Source organism: Sciurus vulgaris, assembly GCF_902686455.1.
Source record: "Sciurus vulgaris genome assembly, chromosome: 3".
NCBI lineage: Eukaryota > Metazoa > Chordata > Mammalia > Rodentia > Sciuridae > Sciurus > Sciurus vulgaris.
Window position 1 is genome coordinate 37,077,094 of NC_136463.1, and position 13,872 is coordinate 37,090,965.

The window sequence follows — 13,872 nt, forward strand, 5'->3', positions numbered from 1 at the left end:
TCCTTTTACAATTATCCTAATGATTTACTGTACCTCTCTTTTGGTTGTACCCTTAATTTTATGTCTTTCTCTTTCTTTCCTTTCTTCCTCTCTCTCTCTCTCTCTCTCTCTCTCTCTCTCTCTCTCTGTCTCTCTCTCTTTCTCTCCTTCTTGGTTTACCACTTCATTTTGACAGAGTCCATCCACTAGTAGTTTTTTGAGAAAAGAGTACAAAAGCAACTTTAAAAAAAAAAAAAAGATATTTTATGTCTGAAAATACTTCTACTTCACCTTCAACTTAATTGATAATTGGGCTGAGTACAGAATCCTAGGTTTGAAATAATTTTCTCCCAAAGGAATTTCCTGAGACCATGCACTAATAAACATTTTTACAACAGTGTTGCTATTGAGAAGTTTGATGTTGCTGTTTTTTTTTGGTTTTTGTTTTTCGTTTTTCTGTGCTGGGGATTGGGCCCAGGGATGCTCTACTACTGAACTACATTCTCAGCCCTTTTTATTTTTTGAGACAGGATTTTGCTAAATTGCCCAGGCAGTCCTCCAATTTAGGATTCTCTTGCCTCAGCCTTGTGAGTAGCTGGGATTACAGGCTTGTGTCACTGTGCCTGGTGATGTCATTGTTTTTTATTCTTATTATATCCGCGCCCCCCCCCCCCCCCCCCCCCCCCCCCCCCGGTGCTGGGGATTGAACCCAGGGTGTTTTCCCACTAAATTACCTCCTCAGCATTCCCACCATTTTTTTTTTTTTTTTTTTTTTTTTTTGAGACACGGTGTTGCAAGCTTGCCCAGGCTGGCCTTCTTATTCTAACTGGTCTCTTCTTATTCTGGGTTATTCATATTCTTCTTTGTTTTTGATATTCTGAAATTTCACAATGAGCCTTCCTGGAAGTCTATTTTTATCCATTTTGCTAGGCACTTAGTAGGATTTTCTGTTTGAACACTCATGTAGCCATGTCCTTCAGTGTGGGAAAATGTTCCTAAATTATTTCTTAGTTATTTTCTTCTATCTTCCCCTATTCACTCTTTCTGGAACTCTTTTGAAAATGTTTTTCCTTCTGATCTGGTCCCCTATATATTTATGTATTTTTTTTCCCTCTCCTATTTGCCATCTTTTTTTTTTTTTTTTTTTTTTTTGGGTGGGGCAGGTACTAGGGATTGAATTCAGGGGCACTCAATCGCTGAGCCACATCCCCAGCCCTAATTTGTATTTTAGTTGGAGACAGGGTCTAGCTGAGTTGCTTAGTGCCTACTCGCAATCCTCCTGCCTCAGTCTCCTGAGCCACTGGGATTACAGACATGCACCACTGAGCGGGCTACTTGCCATCTTTTTAATTTTAGTTTCTCTCCACCTTTTTAGGACATTTCCTCAACTTTGAATTCCAAAAACACTTTCAAGATTTTAATTTCTATGGCCATATTTTAAATTTCCAATAGTTTTTTTTCTCTAAACTTTAGACTTTTAAATGCTTCCTTTTATTTATTTAGTGATGCTAGGGACTGAATTCAGGTCTTCATGTATGCTAGGCAAGCACTCCACCAATGAGCCACATCCCTGTCTCTAAATGATAGGAATAGCTGCATCTTTTTTGTTGTTTAATAGATAAGCTGTCTTTGAAAATATGAGTAACAATGTTTTTTTTAAAGAAAAGGGTGGAATTTAATCATTATTTACAGGACACTGTAAGATATGAAATTCCACATTGAAATAAGAAACCCATTTAGAGGACAAGTTTCATACAGTATGTACAGTTTGGAACTGTATAGTTTTGTTGTTAAAATGTTCTACAATAACAAACCACTTTTAAAAAGAGCTCTTAATAGAGAAACAGTAAGACAAACTTATACTGAACACAGTACACAACAAACTTTATGCCTTAGTTGTACAGTCCCATCCTGAACTTGGAGCATTTTGATCTTCCTCTTCCTCTACTGAAAAATACTTCTCAATCAAGTTTAATGAGGCCTTGTACACAGACTCATTTTCATGGTTCTGTAGAGCTTCAATTTTGTCCAAGCTTCCACATAATCAATCAATATACTCAGTTTCTCAGTTTCACCTAGTTTCTCAGCAGCCTGAAAGATATTTGAAATGGCATTCAGAATAGCCAGAATAATTTTGGTATCTCTCACAGTTAAGAGGTTCACCAATGGTTCTATTATACCACAATGATGGAGATGTACAATCTGTTCAACCATCCCAACACTTGCATAATTGGTCACAGTCCATACTGCTTCCTTTTGTGTCTCAAAGTCTGCCTTAGGGAGAACACCAACGAGGAATGGGACTAATTCATGATTGACAACTTGCTATATCTGGTCCTATGGGCCAGCTATGATTTTTGACATCGTCCATGTAGCTTCCTTCTGAATATTAGTTTTGGGGTTAGTTAGCAGGCTGGGAAGACAGCAAGTGCACCTGCACCTATCACAACCTGAGTCTGTTCATCTGTTCCAGTCACAATATTCCCTATGGCTCAGAGAGCAGGAATCACAATTGGTAATTCAGAAGCTTCACAAGTTGGGGCACAACTCCTGTTTTCACAACCATTTCAATGTGTTCATTTGGACCATCAGTAAGGTAGGAAATTGTCCAGCAGGTATCCACTAATACTTCTGGATCATCATGATGCAGGAGACAAACTAAAGTGGGAAGAATTTGCTCAATGGTATCTAATGTGGTGCAGGACTCTTGTTGTGACAAAGGTTTGAAAGTGTCTAGGTAAGATTGTGTAAGTAGCCACATGCTAAAGTTGACATATCAGGAACTGCAAGAAGAGCCAGCAGTGGGTTCACTCTGCCATATTTGATAACCAAGTCTGAGAACACTCAACCATCACCTAATATTTCCTAGAGCCCATACAGCTTGTTCGCTGATGTGAGCATGGGGAGATGCCAAGAGAGAAATGAATGCTGGGATAGCACCTCCATCCACCACAGTCTTGGTCTGTTCTGATGTCCCAGAAGCAACATTAGTGAGTATCCAAGCAGACTCAAACTGAATGGGACTCCAATCAGTTCTGCCCAAGAAGGACAAATTTCAGGACCAAACGAGCCTGGATTATGTTGTCTTTGGGGGGTTGTTTTCTCTGAGAAAGCAATTTCCTAGTAGCTTGAGTAGCTTGGCGTTGGCTTTCCAAATTGTTGCTGTTTATGCCTTTGACAAGGTCATCAACAGACCAATTCACAGTGCCCTGGTTGTTGTGGTTTTCCTATAGTGGACAAGCAATAGTATCAGGAAAGGAGCTTGTATTTCTCCTTTTCAGCATCTGATCAACCTTCCTAGTTTTCCTTAGCTCCACATTAACTTCTATTTGGCATTGCAACATGTCTGTACTGTCCTTTCCCTTGTTCTTGAATCTGGTAAGCCAGGCAGCTGGTGAATTAGCACTGTCTTTGGTGGACATGGTTATGAGACAAAGGGAGAAAGCTGCACAGCAGGCTCAGGCTTCCACAGAAGGCGGTGTAGGGCTCATACATTGCAGATCGACTGTCCACCTTGGCTCAGTCCAGAGATGGTATCAAGAGTAACAATTTTTCATTTGTTTCTTCTCCCTTATCATATGAGTTTCCTCCAAGGCTCTTTTCTGTTTGTTTTGAACACTGTGTTCCATATTAGTTATTTTAATTTCATGTCTGATAATGCTTAGTTGAGGGCTTATATATTTAATACTGAGCTGCTTCTGGACTCTATATGGATGGAGCTTGTTGATCTTGGCCTTCAGCATATGGTAACCTAGCTCGAATCTTCTATTGAGGAAAACTTGATGTCACTTTCTTTAGCTCATTTGGACTATTTTTGAACTTCTTAGAGAAAACTCTTCTCCTGCCAGGAGGGTACAAACTTGGTTGTCAGCATTTTCAGGGCTGAGTTAAGATGGCTGAGGGTAACTGGAGGATCTCAATATGTATTATAAAAGCTTCTGGGCTGGCAATGTAGCTTAGTGGTAGAGTGCTTGCCTACCATGTGCAAGGCCCTGGGTTCAATTCCCAACAGTGAAAAAAAAATCATTTAATATACCTTATTTTCTATAGAACCCCCATCACTGAAACTGGTACCTCTCAGACAAGAGACTCTATGTTTTACCACCTTTGAACAATAAATTTCCATTCTTTTCCCAGAATGGAGGAGGCAGAATTGCCTGGCAGGATGTGGCCAGGTGGGCCCCAGATAGTCTAATATTTCCTAATTAGATTTTTCAGTCTATACCTCCACTTTTGGCCTCTCCTTTTCCCACAATTCAATATGTGCCTGGTGCCACCAACTCTGAGTCTTATGAGTTCAGTGACATAAATCAGGTTGTCTCTATTTTCTGTTACTGGCTTACATTCAGGCTATCCTAGGTCTCTTAAGGCAGTTAATAACCAACTGTGCACATTTCAATTATCAAAATTTTGTACCTGCTATTTCCATTCTTGTTCTCTTTATTCCTGTTAGTTTATGACTTAAAAAAAAAATACCTTTACTGTTGTTATAATGGAGTTTTGGCAAAGAGGGAAGCTTTGGTCAGAAAAATGCAGTTTGTTCAAACCATGATTTTTAACAGAGTCAGGAATATTTTAAATTTTGTTTTGTAAAAAAAAAAAAAATACATAAAACAGATGTTGAATTGGCCAAGGTGGTAAACAAATCATCCCACCTCCTATATCTCCTACTTCCTGATGAAATTATTTGAGATTTGTAAAAGGAAAATTTTTTTGTCATGCTGCTGGAAATTGAAGAGGAATCCCTTTTACCCCTTAGTCTTCAAGTAATTCCCATGAAGCTGAGTCAGATGAATGGCTTGGAGGTGAGAACCAAATGTATAAACAATTTCTTAAAGTTTAGGATTCTCATTTGGGAAAAAAAAGGGAGCTTGTGCATTGAAAATTTCCCATGAATTCCCTCTACTTGGGAAAAATAAACTCAGTTTATCTACACTTCAGGTTACTGATTGAGGAACCAGTAACCTAAACAGTGTCAGTAAACCTGATATTAGATATCAAAGGGTATTTATATATGTTCTATTCATTCAACAAATATTTATTTGAGCACCTTCTATGTGCTGGGTGCTATTCTTGTTAGTGGATATAGAGCAGTGAATAAAACTGACAAAACCCCCTAATGTTGTGGAACTTGAATTCCAGCAAGAGGAAATAATAATAAACATAGTAATTATGAGTTTATGTGATATGCTATGTTGTGTGCTAAACAAACAAACAAAAAGCAGAGAAAGGAGTAGATTAAATAAATGGTTTGAAGGGCTAGTTACAATGTTATTTATGGTCATCACAGAAGGCCTCATTGAAATGGTATCATTTGGGCAAGACTTGAAGAAGGTGATTAATAGTAAGGCATCTGGGGAAGAGTGCTCCTGGCAGAGGAAAGAGAAAAGCATGGAGATTACTGTAGCTGGAACAGAATGGAGGAGAGCAGTAAGAAGTCAGGTCAGAGAGGTATGGTAGGGTGGAGGGAGTTTCAGATTGTGTGGAGTTGTGCTGGCCACTGTAAGGACTTCCATTTTTACTTTGAGTGAAATGGGAGCAATGTTTTGAGCAGAGAAAGGACAAGGGTGAATGCAGTGAGGCCATTTCAGGAGGCTATCTTAGTCATGCAAGTGAGAGACAATGTGGCCTGAACTGAGGAGGTAGCAATAAACAAGTGAGACGTGATCAGATTCTACATATATTTTTGAAGGTAGGACCAACAAGATTTATTGATGGTAGAATGTAAATTGTGTGAAAGTCAGGAATTGAAGATGATTCCAAGTGAATTCTGGTGACTTTCTAAATTCTAAAGGTAAACAAAAAAAAACTCAGAAAAACACCACCAACAATAAAAAATTTTCTCAGACTGGGAATGTATCTTGGTAGTAGAGCAATTTTGCTAGCATGTGCAAGGCCTGGATTCAATCCTCAGTACTGCCAAACAAACAAACAAACAAACAAAAAAACAAAAAAACAATAATAAGTGGTGTTTACTGTTTTAAGGGATAAGGATTGTGATTGTACAGTGTTGTACCTGGCTGTGTCTGAAATGACAATTTATATAGGCAGCCAATGAGGTCAGTTGACTGAGATCAAACTTTTTTTTTTTTTTGGTATTGTGGATAGAACCCAAGAACGCCCTACCACTGAGCTATATATCCCAACTCTATTTTTTGTTTTCTATGTAAAATTATAGATACTATTTCTTGGTGGTCCTAAAAATATTGGTTCATATCATAATTGTTAATAATTTATGTGTAACCACTAGTAAAAAAGAAATTAAACTAAGATTGCAAGCTCAAATGTCCATAGGGATCAGAGAGGTAACAGAGAAGTGGGCATTCTTACTTTTTTTCTTGAAATATGGCCCTCTTGGGTCTTTCATAAAGTTGATGAAACTTTGAAAACAGAAACATTCTATGATAAGAAAATAGTATTGCAAGCAAAGATCATATATAAACTGAAATTTACTTTCCACTTTGGAAACATAATACAGAATGGTGGGAACTGTGGTAAATCACAGAACACAAACCTCATGTATCAGGGCAAGTTACCATTACCTGTGAGACTAGGGGCCTCACATTATAGATCTTCTAATTTGGTAGAGAGGAGGGTGGTCCTGGGGATTGAACCTAGGGCCTTTTACATATTAGACAAGTACTTTCCTACTGAGTTATACCCCATTCTTTTTAAATTTTATTTTGATACAGGATCTGGCTAAAGTTGCCCAGTCTGGCTTAAAATTTGAAATCCTCCTGCCTCAGTCTCCCAAAGACTTTCTAAATTAAAATTTTTTTGTTGTTGTTGTAGATGGACACAATACCATTTATTTATTATTTATTTATGTGGTGCTGAGAATCAAACCCAGAGACTCACATGTGCTAGGCAATGGCTCTACCACCGAGCCACAACTGCAGTCCTCTATTTTTTTTTACATAATTTTTTTAGTTGTTGTTGGACCTTTATTTTTATTTATTTATATGCAGTGCTGAGAATCAAAACCAGTGCCTTACACATGCTAGGCGAGTGCTCTATCATTGAGCCACAACCCTAGCCCCAACTAATTTTTTAAACTGTGAATATCTCTGAATTTCTATATGAAAAATCCAGATTTGTAAATGTTGTCTTTAAGAAAATGTGAATACTCTATGAAGAAAAAAAAATATACAATAAAAGTTTAAAACTTCAACCATACCAGGCATAGTGCCATTTGCCTAAATCCCAGCAATTCAGGAAGCTAAGGTAGAAGGATTGCAAGTTAGAGGTCAGTCTCACCAACTTAGCCAGACCATCTCAAAATAAAAAATAAATATGGTTGAGATGTAGTTCAGTGGTTAAGCACCCTTGGGTTCAATCCTCAGTACCAAAAAAGTAAAAATTAAAAAAAAAACTAAAAGAGACAGGGTCTTGAAATGTTGTTCAAGCTGGTGCTGAACCTTTGAGCTTAAGGGATCCTCCTGCCTCAGCCTCCTGAATATAAGGGGCCATAGAATGTGCAGCCAAACATGGCAACACCATAGTATATTCAACCTAAAGCTGTCATCTTTTATGATAGTAGGGTGACTACCAACTACACTCTGAATACAGCTTTTTGTTTTATTTAAAAGTTCTAAAAGTTCTTTTGGTTCTAATTGGGACCGTTTAGTAACATGCCCATGTTTGAATCAATAAACTTTACCTGGAGAATGGCACATACTGATTGGCTTAGGTCTTGATTCCTCAACCAATCTTGTATTAGTTATCTATTGTTACATAACAAATTACCCTAAACCTTAGTGACTTACATAAAGAATAATAAAATTATGTCATCTGCAGGAAAATGGATGAAACTTGAGAGTATTATGTTGAGCAAAATAAGCCCAACTCAAAAAGTCAAGGTTTGTATGTTTTTCTCTCATATGTGGAAGTTAAAGAGGAAAAAAGAAAGGTTTTGTATGTGCGTGGAAATCTCATGAAAATGGAAGGGAGACCAGTAGAGTAGAGGAAAGGGACCAGGGGGAAGGAGGATGGAAAGGAAGGGAGAAATACTAGGGAACAATAATGACCAAATTATATCATTAAATCATGTGCATATACGAATATGCAACAACAAATCCCACTGTTATGTATAATTATAATGCGCCAATAAAATATATAAGGAAAAATTTTGTGGCTTAAAACAAAACAAATATTTACTGTCTCTCAGGGTTTCTGTGGGTCAGGAGCCGCTTATCTGGGCAGTTTGGGTTCAGGATCTCTAATGAGGATGCAATCAAAATTTCATGGAGCCGCCATGATCATGGCTGATGCTTCAGTTCTTCTCCACATGGTCCTCTCCATAAGGCTGCTTGACTGTCTTCACAACATGGTGGGCTTCCCCCAGGGAAAACACTGAAAGAAAGGAAAACACTGAGTGGAAGATATGTCCCTGGAAGTCATATAGCATAACTTCCACCATATTCTATCTTTTAGATATGAGTCACAGTAAGAAAGAGAACTTCTTCTGAGTAGTTTCAACCAAAGTTCCATAATGGATACCTCAGTCTTATAGTATATCATTCTTATAAACAAAATTAATTTTAAAACACAAAAATTTAAAGATATTAATAATGGTTACCTTTGTACTCTTCCTAGTTTCCTATTTATCCCAAATTTTGGTTTATGGGTATGTTAGTCTGCTTTGCACTGCTGTGACAAAATACCATTGGTAATTAACTTATAAGGATGAAGAATTTATTTTGGCTCACAGTTTCAGAGGTTCTAGTCCATGCTAGTTCCATTGATTTTGGACCTCTGGTGAAGAAGAACAACGTGGCAGGGAGCACATGGTGGAGCAAAGCTGCCCTACCTCATGGTGGTAAACAGAGAGAGAGAGGGTTGGCCAATATATCCTTCAAGGGCATGCCCCCCTTCCTACTTCTTCCAGCTAGGCCCCACTTCCTAAATTTTTCACCACCTCTCAACTGCACCATTTGACCATCCTTCAAGAGCCAAACCATAATATTTTGACCCTGGCCCCTAAAGATTTATGTCTAACTCATAATTCAAAATGCATTTAGTCCATCTTCAAGAATTTCCAAAATCTTGATAGTTCCAGCATTGCTCAAAATTTCAAGTCCAGAATTTCTTCTGAGACTCAAGGCAAACTCTTAGCTGTGAGCCCCTGTAAAATCAAAATAAAAGTTATATATTTTCAAAATACAATGGCACTGGTAAAATTTGCACTCCAAAAGGGAGAAAAAGGAAAACAGCAAGGAGGAAGCCCAGCAGGGCAAACATTAAATCCTGTAGCTCCATGTCTGGCATCCGGGTCAGATGGAGCTACAGGATTGACAGTGGCAAGATGTAAGCTCCAAAGAGTTTGGGTAACCCTGTCCCTATGACCTTGTTGGCTGCCACCTGTATGGTCCTTCTCTCGGTCTGGCTGTGCTTGCTGCCTGTTACTTTCTTTGGTAAATGTTGCACTTTCCTGGTATCTCCAACCTCCAGAGTCTCTATTTCAGATTTGGTTTCACTCTCACAGTTTCATGCAGCACCCTGTCAGGGGATGCTTGGAGGAACACCCTACCCTTTCACATACTGCCTGGCCTCCCAGGCTTTCCTTTGAAATCTTGGTGGAAGCCAGAGTAACTCCTGCATTCTGCATGATTGCAAAACCAGCATCATGTGTATGATGCCAAGGTCTATCACCAGTGGCTGCAGTACTGAGGCCCTCCAGGACTACAGATATAGGGGTCTTTGAGTGCCTGGATGGTTGAATACAAGAAACTAATCCTAGCAAAATAATTCCCTAGGTGTTCCTGTGCAAATGGAGCACCCTGGGGATTTCTTCTCAAAGCAAAATCTTTGAAAGGTGTTTATACATTCATACTCTTGAGCCTAGCATGGGTTGGGTCTTGCCAATTCCTGAGATGCCCTCAAGGTATCTTTCCTATTGTCCCTGAGCAAAGTACTAGCCTTCTTTTTAATGGCACTAATCTCTTCATCAACTGCATTCTCCTTGACTGCAACTTTTAAACATAGTGCTATTCTGACAAAATTATAAGTTTTTCAAATTTTTCTGTTCTGCTTTTTGTTCCAGATTCTCACTGAAAATCTGGCTAAATGCAGCCAGCAATACCCATGGTGCTGTCCGAATGCTCTGCTGTCTTTAAAATTTCTTCTGATAGACAAACTAGTCCATTACCTTTAAACTCAGCCTCACACAAAGTCACAAGCTATGAACAAAATGTAGACAAGTTCTTTGTTAGAATGTAACATATATGGGTTCTAGTTCAATTCCCAAGAATGTCCTCATTTCCATCTGGAACTTTAGGAGTACAGTATTTACTGTCTGCATTCTTATCAGCATTGTCTTCTGAGCTCCCATTGGAATCACTCATTGAGCTATGCTTATAGCATTCCAGGGTTTCTCTAACAAATTAACCCAAACTTTTCCAAATTGCTCCTGCAAACCAATTCTAAAGGCTTCTGAACATCATCATCAGGTATGGTCACAGCAATAAACCCACTTTTTGATACCAATCTGTTGTGCGAGTTCGCTTTGCATCACCTGAGATAATAAACTTATAAGGAGGAAAGGTTTATTTCAGTTCATGGTTTCACAGGTTTCAATCAATGGTTGACTGGTTCCCTTGCTTTTGGGCCTGTGGTGAGGCAGTACATCATGACAGAGAGCACATGGCAGAGCAAAGCTACTCACCTCATGGCATCCATGAGAGAGGAAGGATCAAGGAGCCAGTATACCTTTCAAGTATATTCCCTGCAAAGACCTACTTCCTCCAACTAGGCTCCACTTTCTAAAGTTTCTACCATCTCCCAGTAGCACCATCAGCTGGAACCATCATTCAACAAATGAGCCTTTGAGGGATATTTAAGATCCACACATAATAATGGGTATGTACTACTTTCATAATCATAAAATAACAATAACTCAGTTTATAAAAGATAAAATTCACCATGAAAAGTAGGGAACAAGATAGAGTTCTAAAATAACAGATTAAAAAGAACTCCATCTAGTCAAAGTCAGGGACTTTTCTTTCCAGGAAAAAGAAAAGAAGCAAGTTGCTGGGATTATAATTGTGTGACATCATGCCTGGCTACCTTACTTTTATTTTTAGGTTATTATTCCTTTTCTACTTGATGTAGTCCTAGTGAGGAGTTATATTGACTTGTCCTCCCCTGGACTAAGGTAGACATGTGACCCCAGATAGCCAATCAGACATTCTATCCCTAGAACCTGAATCTCCAAGTCATGTAATCCAAGAACATCAAAAAATAATTGAAGCAGTTTCATCCTGCTACTGATCAGCATCTGCATGTTGGTCAATGTCCTATTCAGCCCTTGGGCAAGGTCGATGCCCATCACTGCCATGATTTCCTTGGTACTGGGGATTGAACTCAGGGATGCTTTACTGCTGAGCTACATCTTCATTCCTTTTTATTTTGAAACAGGGTCTCGCTAATTTGCTGAGGGTCTCACAAAGAAGTTGCTGAGGCTGCCCTCAAACTTGATTTCCTCCTGTCTCAGCCTCCCAAGTCACTTTGATTATGGGTATGCACTACTGTGCCTGGCACTTTTCTTTTTTTGGGTCACAGTTTTTTTTTTTTTTTTTTTTTTTTTTTGGGGGGGTGGGGTGGTAGTGGGGATTGAACCCAGGGCCTTATGCTTACAAGGCAAGCACTCTATCGACTGAGCTATTTCCCCAGCCCCGGGTCAGTTTCTTGAGAGATAGACAAGATTTTTCTCTCCTCTCTCAAAGCCACTGTTTGGTACACTAGAACCCTCAGGCCCTGTGACAGGCTGCCAGTGGCCAGTTCTGGGAAACAGTGTAAAGTCCTTGCATACCCAGAAATCAATCTGTTCTAAGCAACTCTTGAGTTGCCCAAAGCACTTCAGCCAGTTACCCTCAGGTATTCAAAAGAGTTACTCTCTTACTCCCATAATATACTGAGGGCTCCGGGATGTTGTCTAAGGCCCATCTGCCTGGGCATGTCAGACGGTTGTTCTCATTTAGGGTTCTTATTTCTGGACTCTTCCTATGAAAGTAGACCCAATGTCCTGGGACTGCTTGAATCTTTTTCCCCCTGTTGTTACTCTAGGATCCACAATGCAGCTGAAAAGATGGTACTGTTAGTAAGGGGACAGAGTGCAGGGTACTTCCTCCATAATCAGGTTCCTTCCTATACTTTCTACTCTGGGCTTTCCTTTCTTTTCTTTGCTCCTTTCCAGGGAAACTGGCTAAGTCTAAGGAATAGGGAAGCTCTATTCATCGACTCAGTCCCACATCTACTTTGTTGTCTTTGAGTATGAGCTATTTCTTTTTCCTTTCAGAGCCTTGACTTTTGAAATGCAAAAACAAAGAAAAGATTCCTTGTTTCTCTCTTCTGTGCCCTCTCACTTAAAACAAATAGGCATAGAACCACACTAGCTGCTGCCTCCATGGGAGGGGGGGAAGGGCGGCACAGTAACATTAGCTCATATTTTCAAACTGATACCTTAACACACAAACAAGTTCCATAAATATCCATATACATACATTTATTTGAACATGTGAGGAAACATCTATAAATCAAAGAAGAACTTGAACATTTTTAAGGCTCTAAAATGTTTACCTAAACATTTTCCAATATAACTGTAGTGTCTTTGACTCTGTATTTAGTATACCTTTCTATTGGGCTAGCTTATTACTGTGAATTTTTGTGAAATGCAAAAATATATTAATACCACTTCACACCCATTAGGATTAGGATGAGCATCGTGTGTGTGTGTGTGTGTGTGTGTGTGTGTGTGTGTAAAGTAACAAGCATTGGCCACGATGTTGAAAAACTGGAATCCTTCTGCATTGCCTGTGGGAAAGTAAAATGGTGCAGATGCTGTGGAAAATAGTTTGGCAGATCCTCAAAAAGTTAAACATAGAATTACCATATGGTCCAGCAATTCTACTCCTGGGTATATTCCCAAAAGAACTGAAAATAGGGATGCAGGCAGATACTTGTACATTTATGTTCGTAACAGTGTTATTCACATTTACCAAAAGGTAGAAACAACTCAAATGTTCATCGGTAGATGGATGGATAAACAAAATGTGGTATGTACAGAAAATGGAATATTATTAAGCCTTAAAAAGGAATACAAGTCTAATACCTTCTATAACATGGAGATGCTCAAAAATATGCTAATAAAAATAAGATCCCAAAGAACAAATATCATATGATTCCAATATATTAGGTATCTAGAATAAGCAGAGACAGAAAGTAAAAAGGTAGTTGCCAGGGCCTGGAGGTTTTGGGGGACAGGTAAATGGGGAGTTGGTATTTTGTATTTACAGAATTTTTTTATTGGAACAATTAACATTTTCTGGATACAGATAATGGTGATGGTTATACAACATTGAGAATATACTTAATGCCAATGAATTGTACATTTAGAAATAGTTAGCCAGGTGCCGTGGTGGTGCGCACCTACCATTCCAGCAACTCCGGAGGCTGAGGCAAGGAGGATGGCAAGTTTGAGGCCAGTCTCAGCAACTATGTGAGGCACTGTCATCTCAAATTAAAAAGGAAAAAGCACTGGCAGTGTAGTAAAAAGGACCAGCAAAGCACCCCTGGGTTTAATCCTCAGCACCATAATAATGACGATGATAATAATAATAATAAGGTTAAAATGGGAAACCTTCATTTTAATTTCCAGCATTGGAAAAAAAAAGGTAAAAATGGTAAATTTTATGCTATATATATCATACCACAATTCCAAAAAAGTATTTAAAGTGTGTTTTTGTAAGTTTGAGTTGTAAAAGAAGTGGTGTTGTTTGTTTGTTTTGGTGGTACTGAAGACTGAACCCAGGGGCACTCTACCAAGGCTATATCCCCAGCCCAGGAAGTAAATATACTGTAATGTGACAAACCATGTGTTTTTCCCCCCTCATAAAG

The 13,872-nt window shown here is 38.9% G+C and overlaps 1 pseudogene across 1 annotated transcript; it reads right to left on the bottom strand.

Annotated features, from left to right (window-relative positions):
• Positions 1-236: 236 nt before the first annotated feature.
• Positions 237-11,528, bottom strand: LOC306656337 (importin subunit alpha-1-like; annotated as a pseudogene). The gene is made up of 2 exons (XR_013767012.1): positions 8,688-11,528; positions 237-8,331 (listed from the first exon to the last, which is right to left on the bottom strand). The product of XR_013767012.1 is annotated as an importin subunit alpha-1-like (transcript).
• Between the last annotated feature and the right edge of the window lie 2,344 nt (positions 11,529-13,872).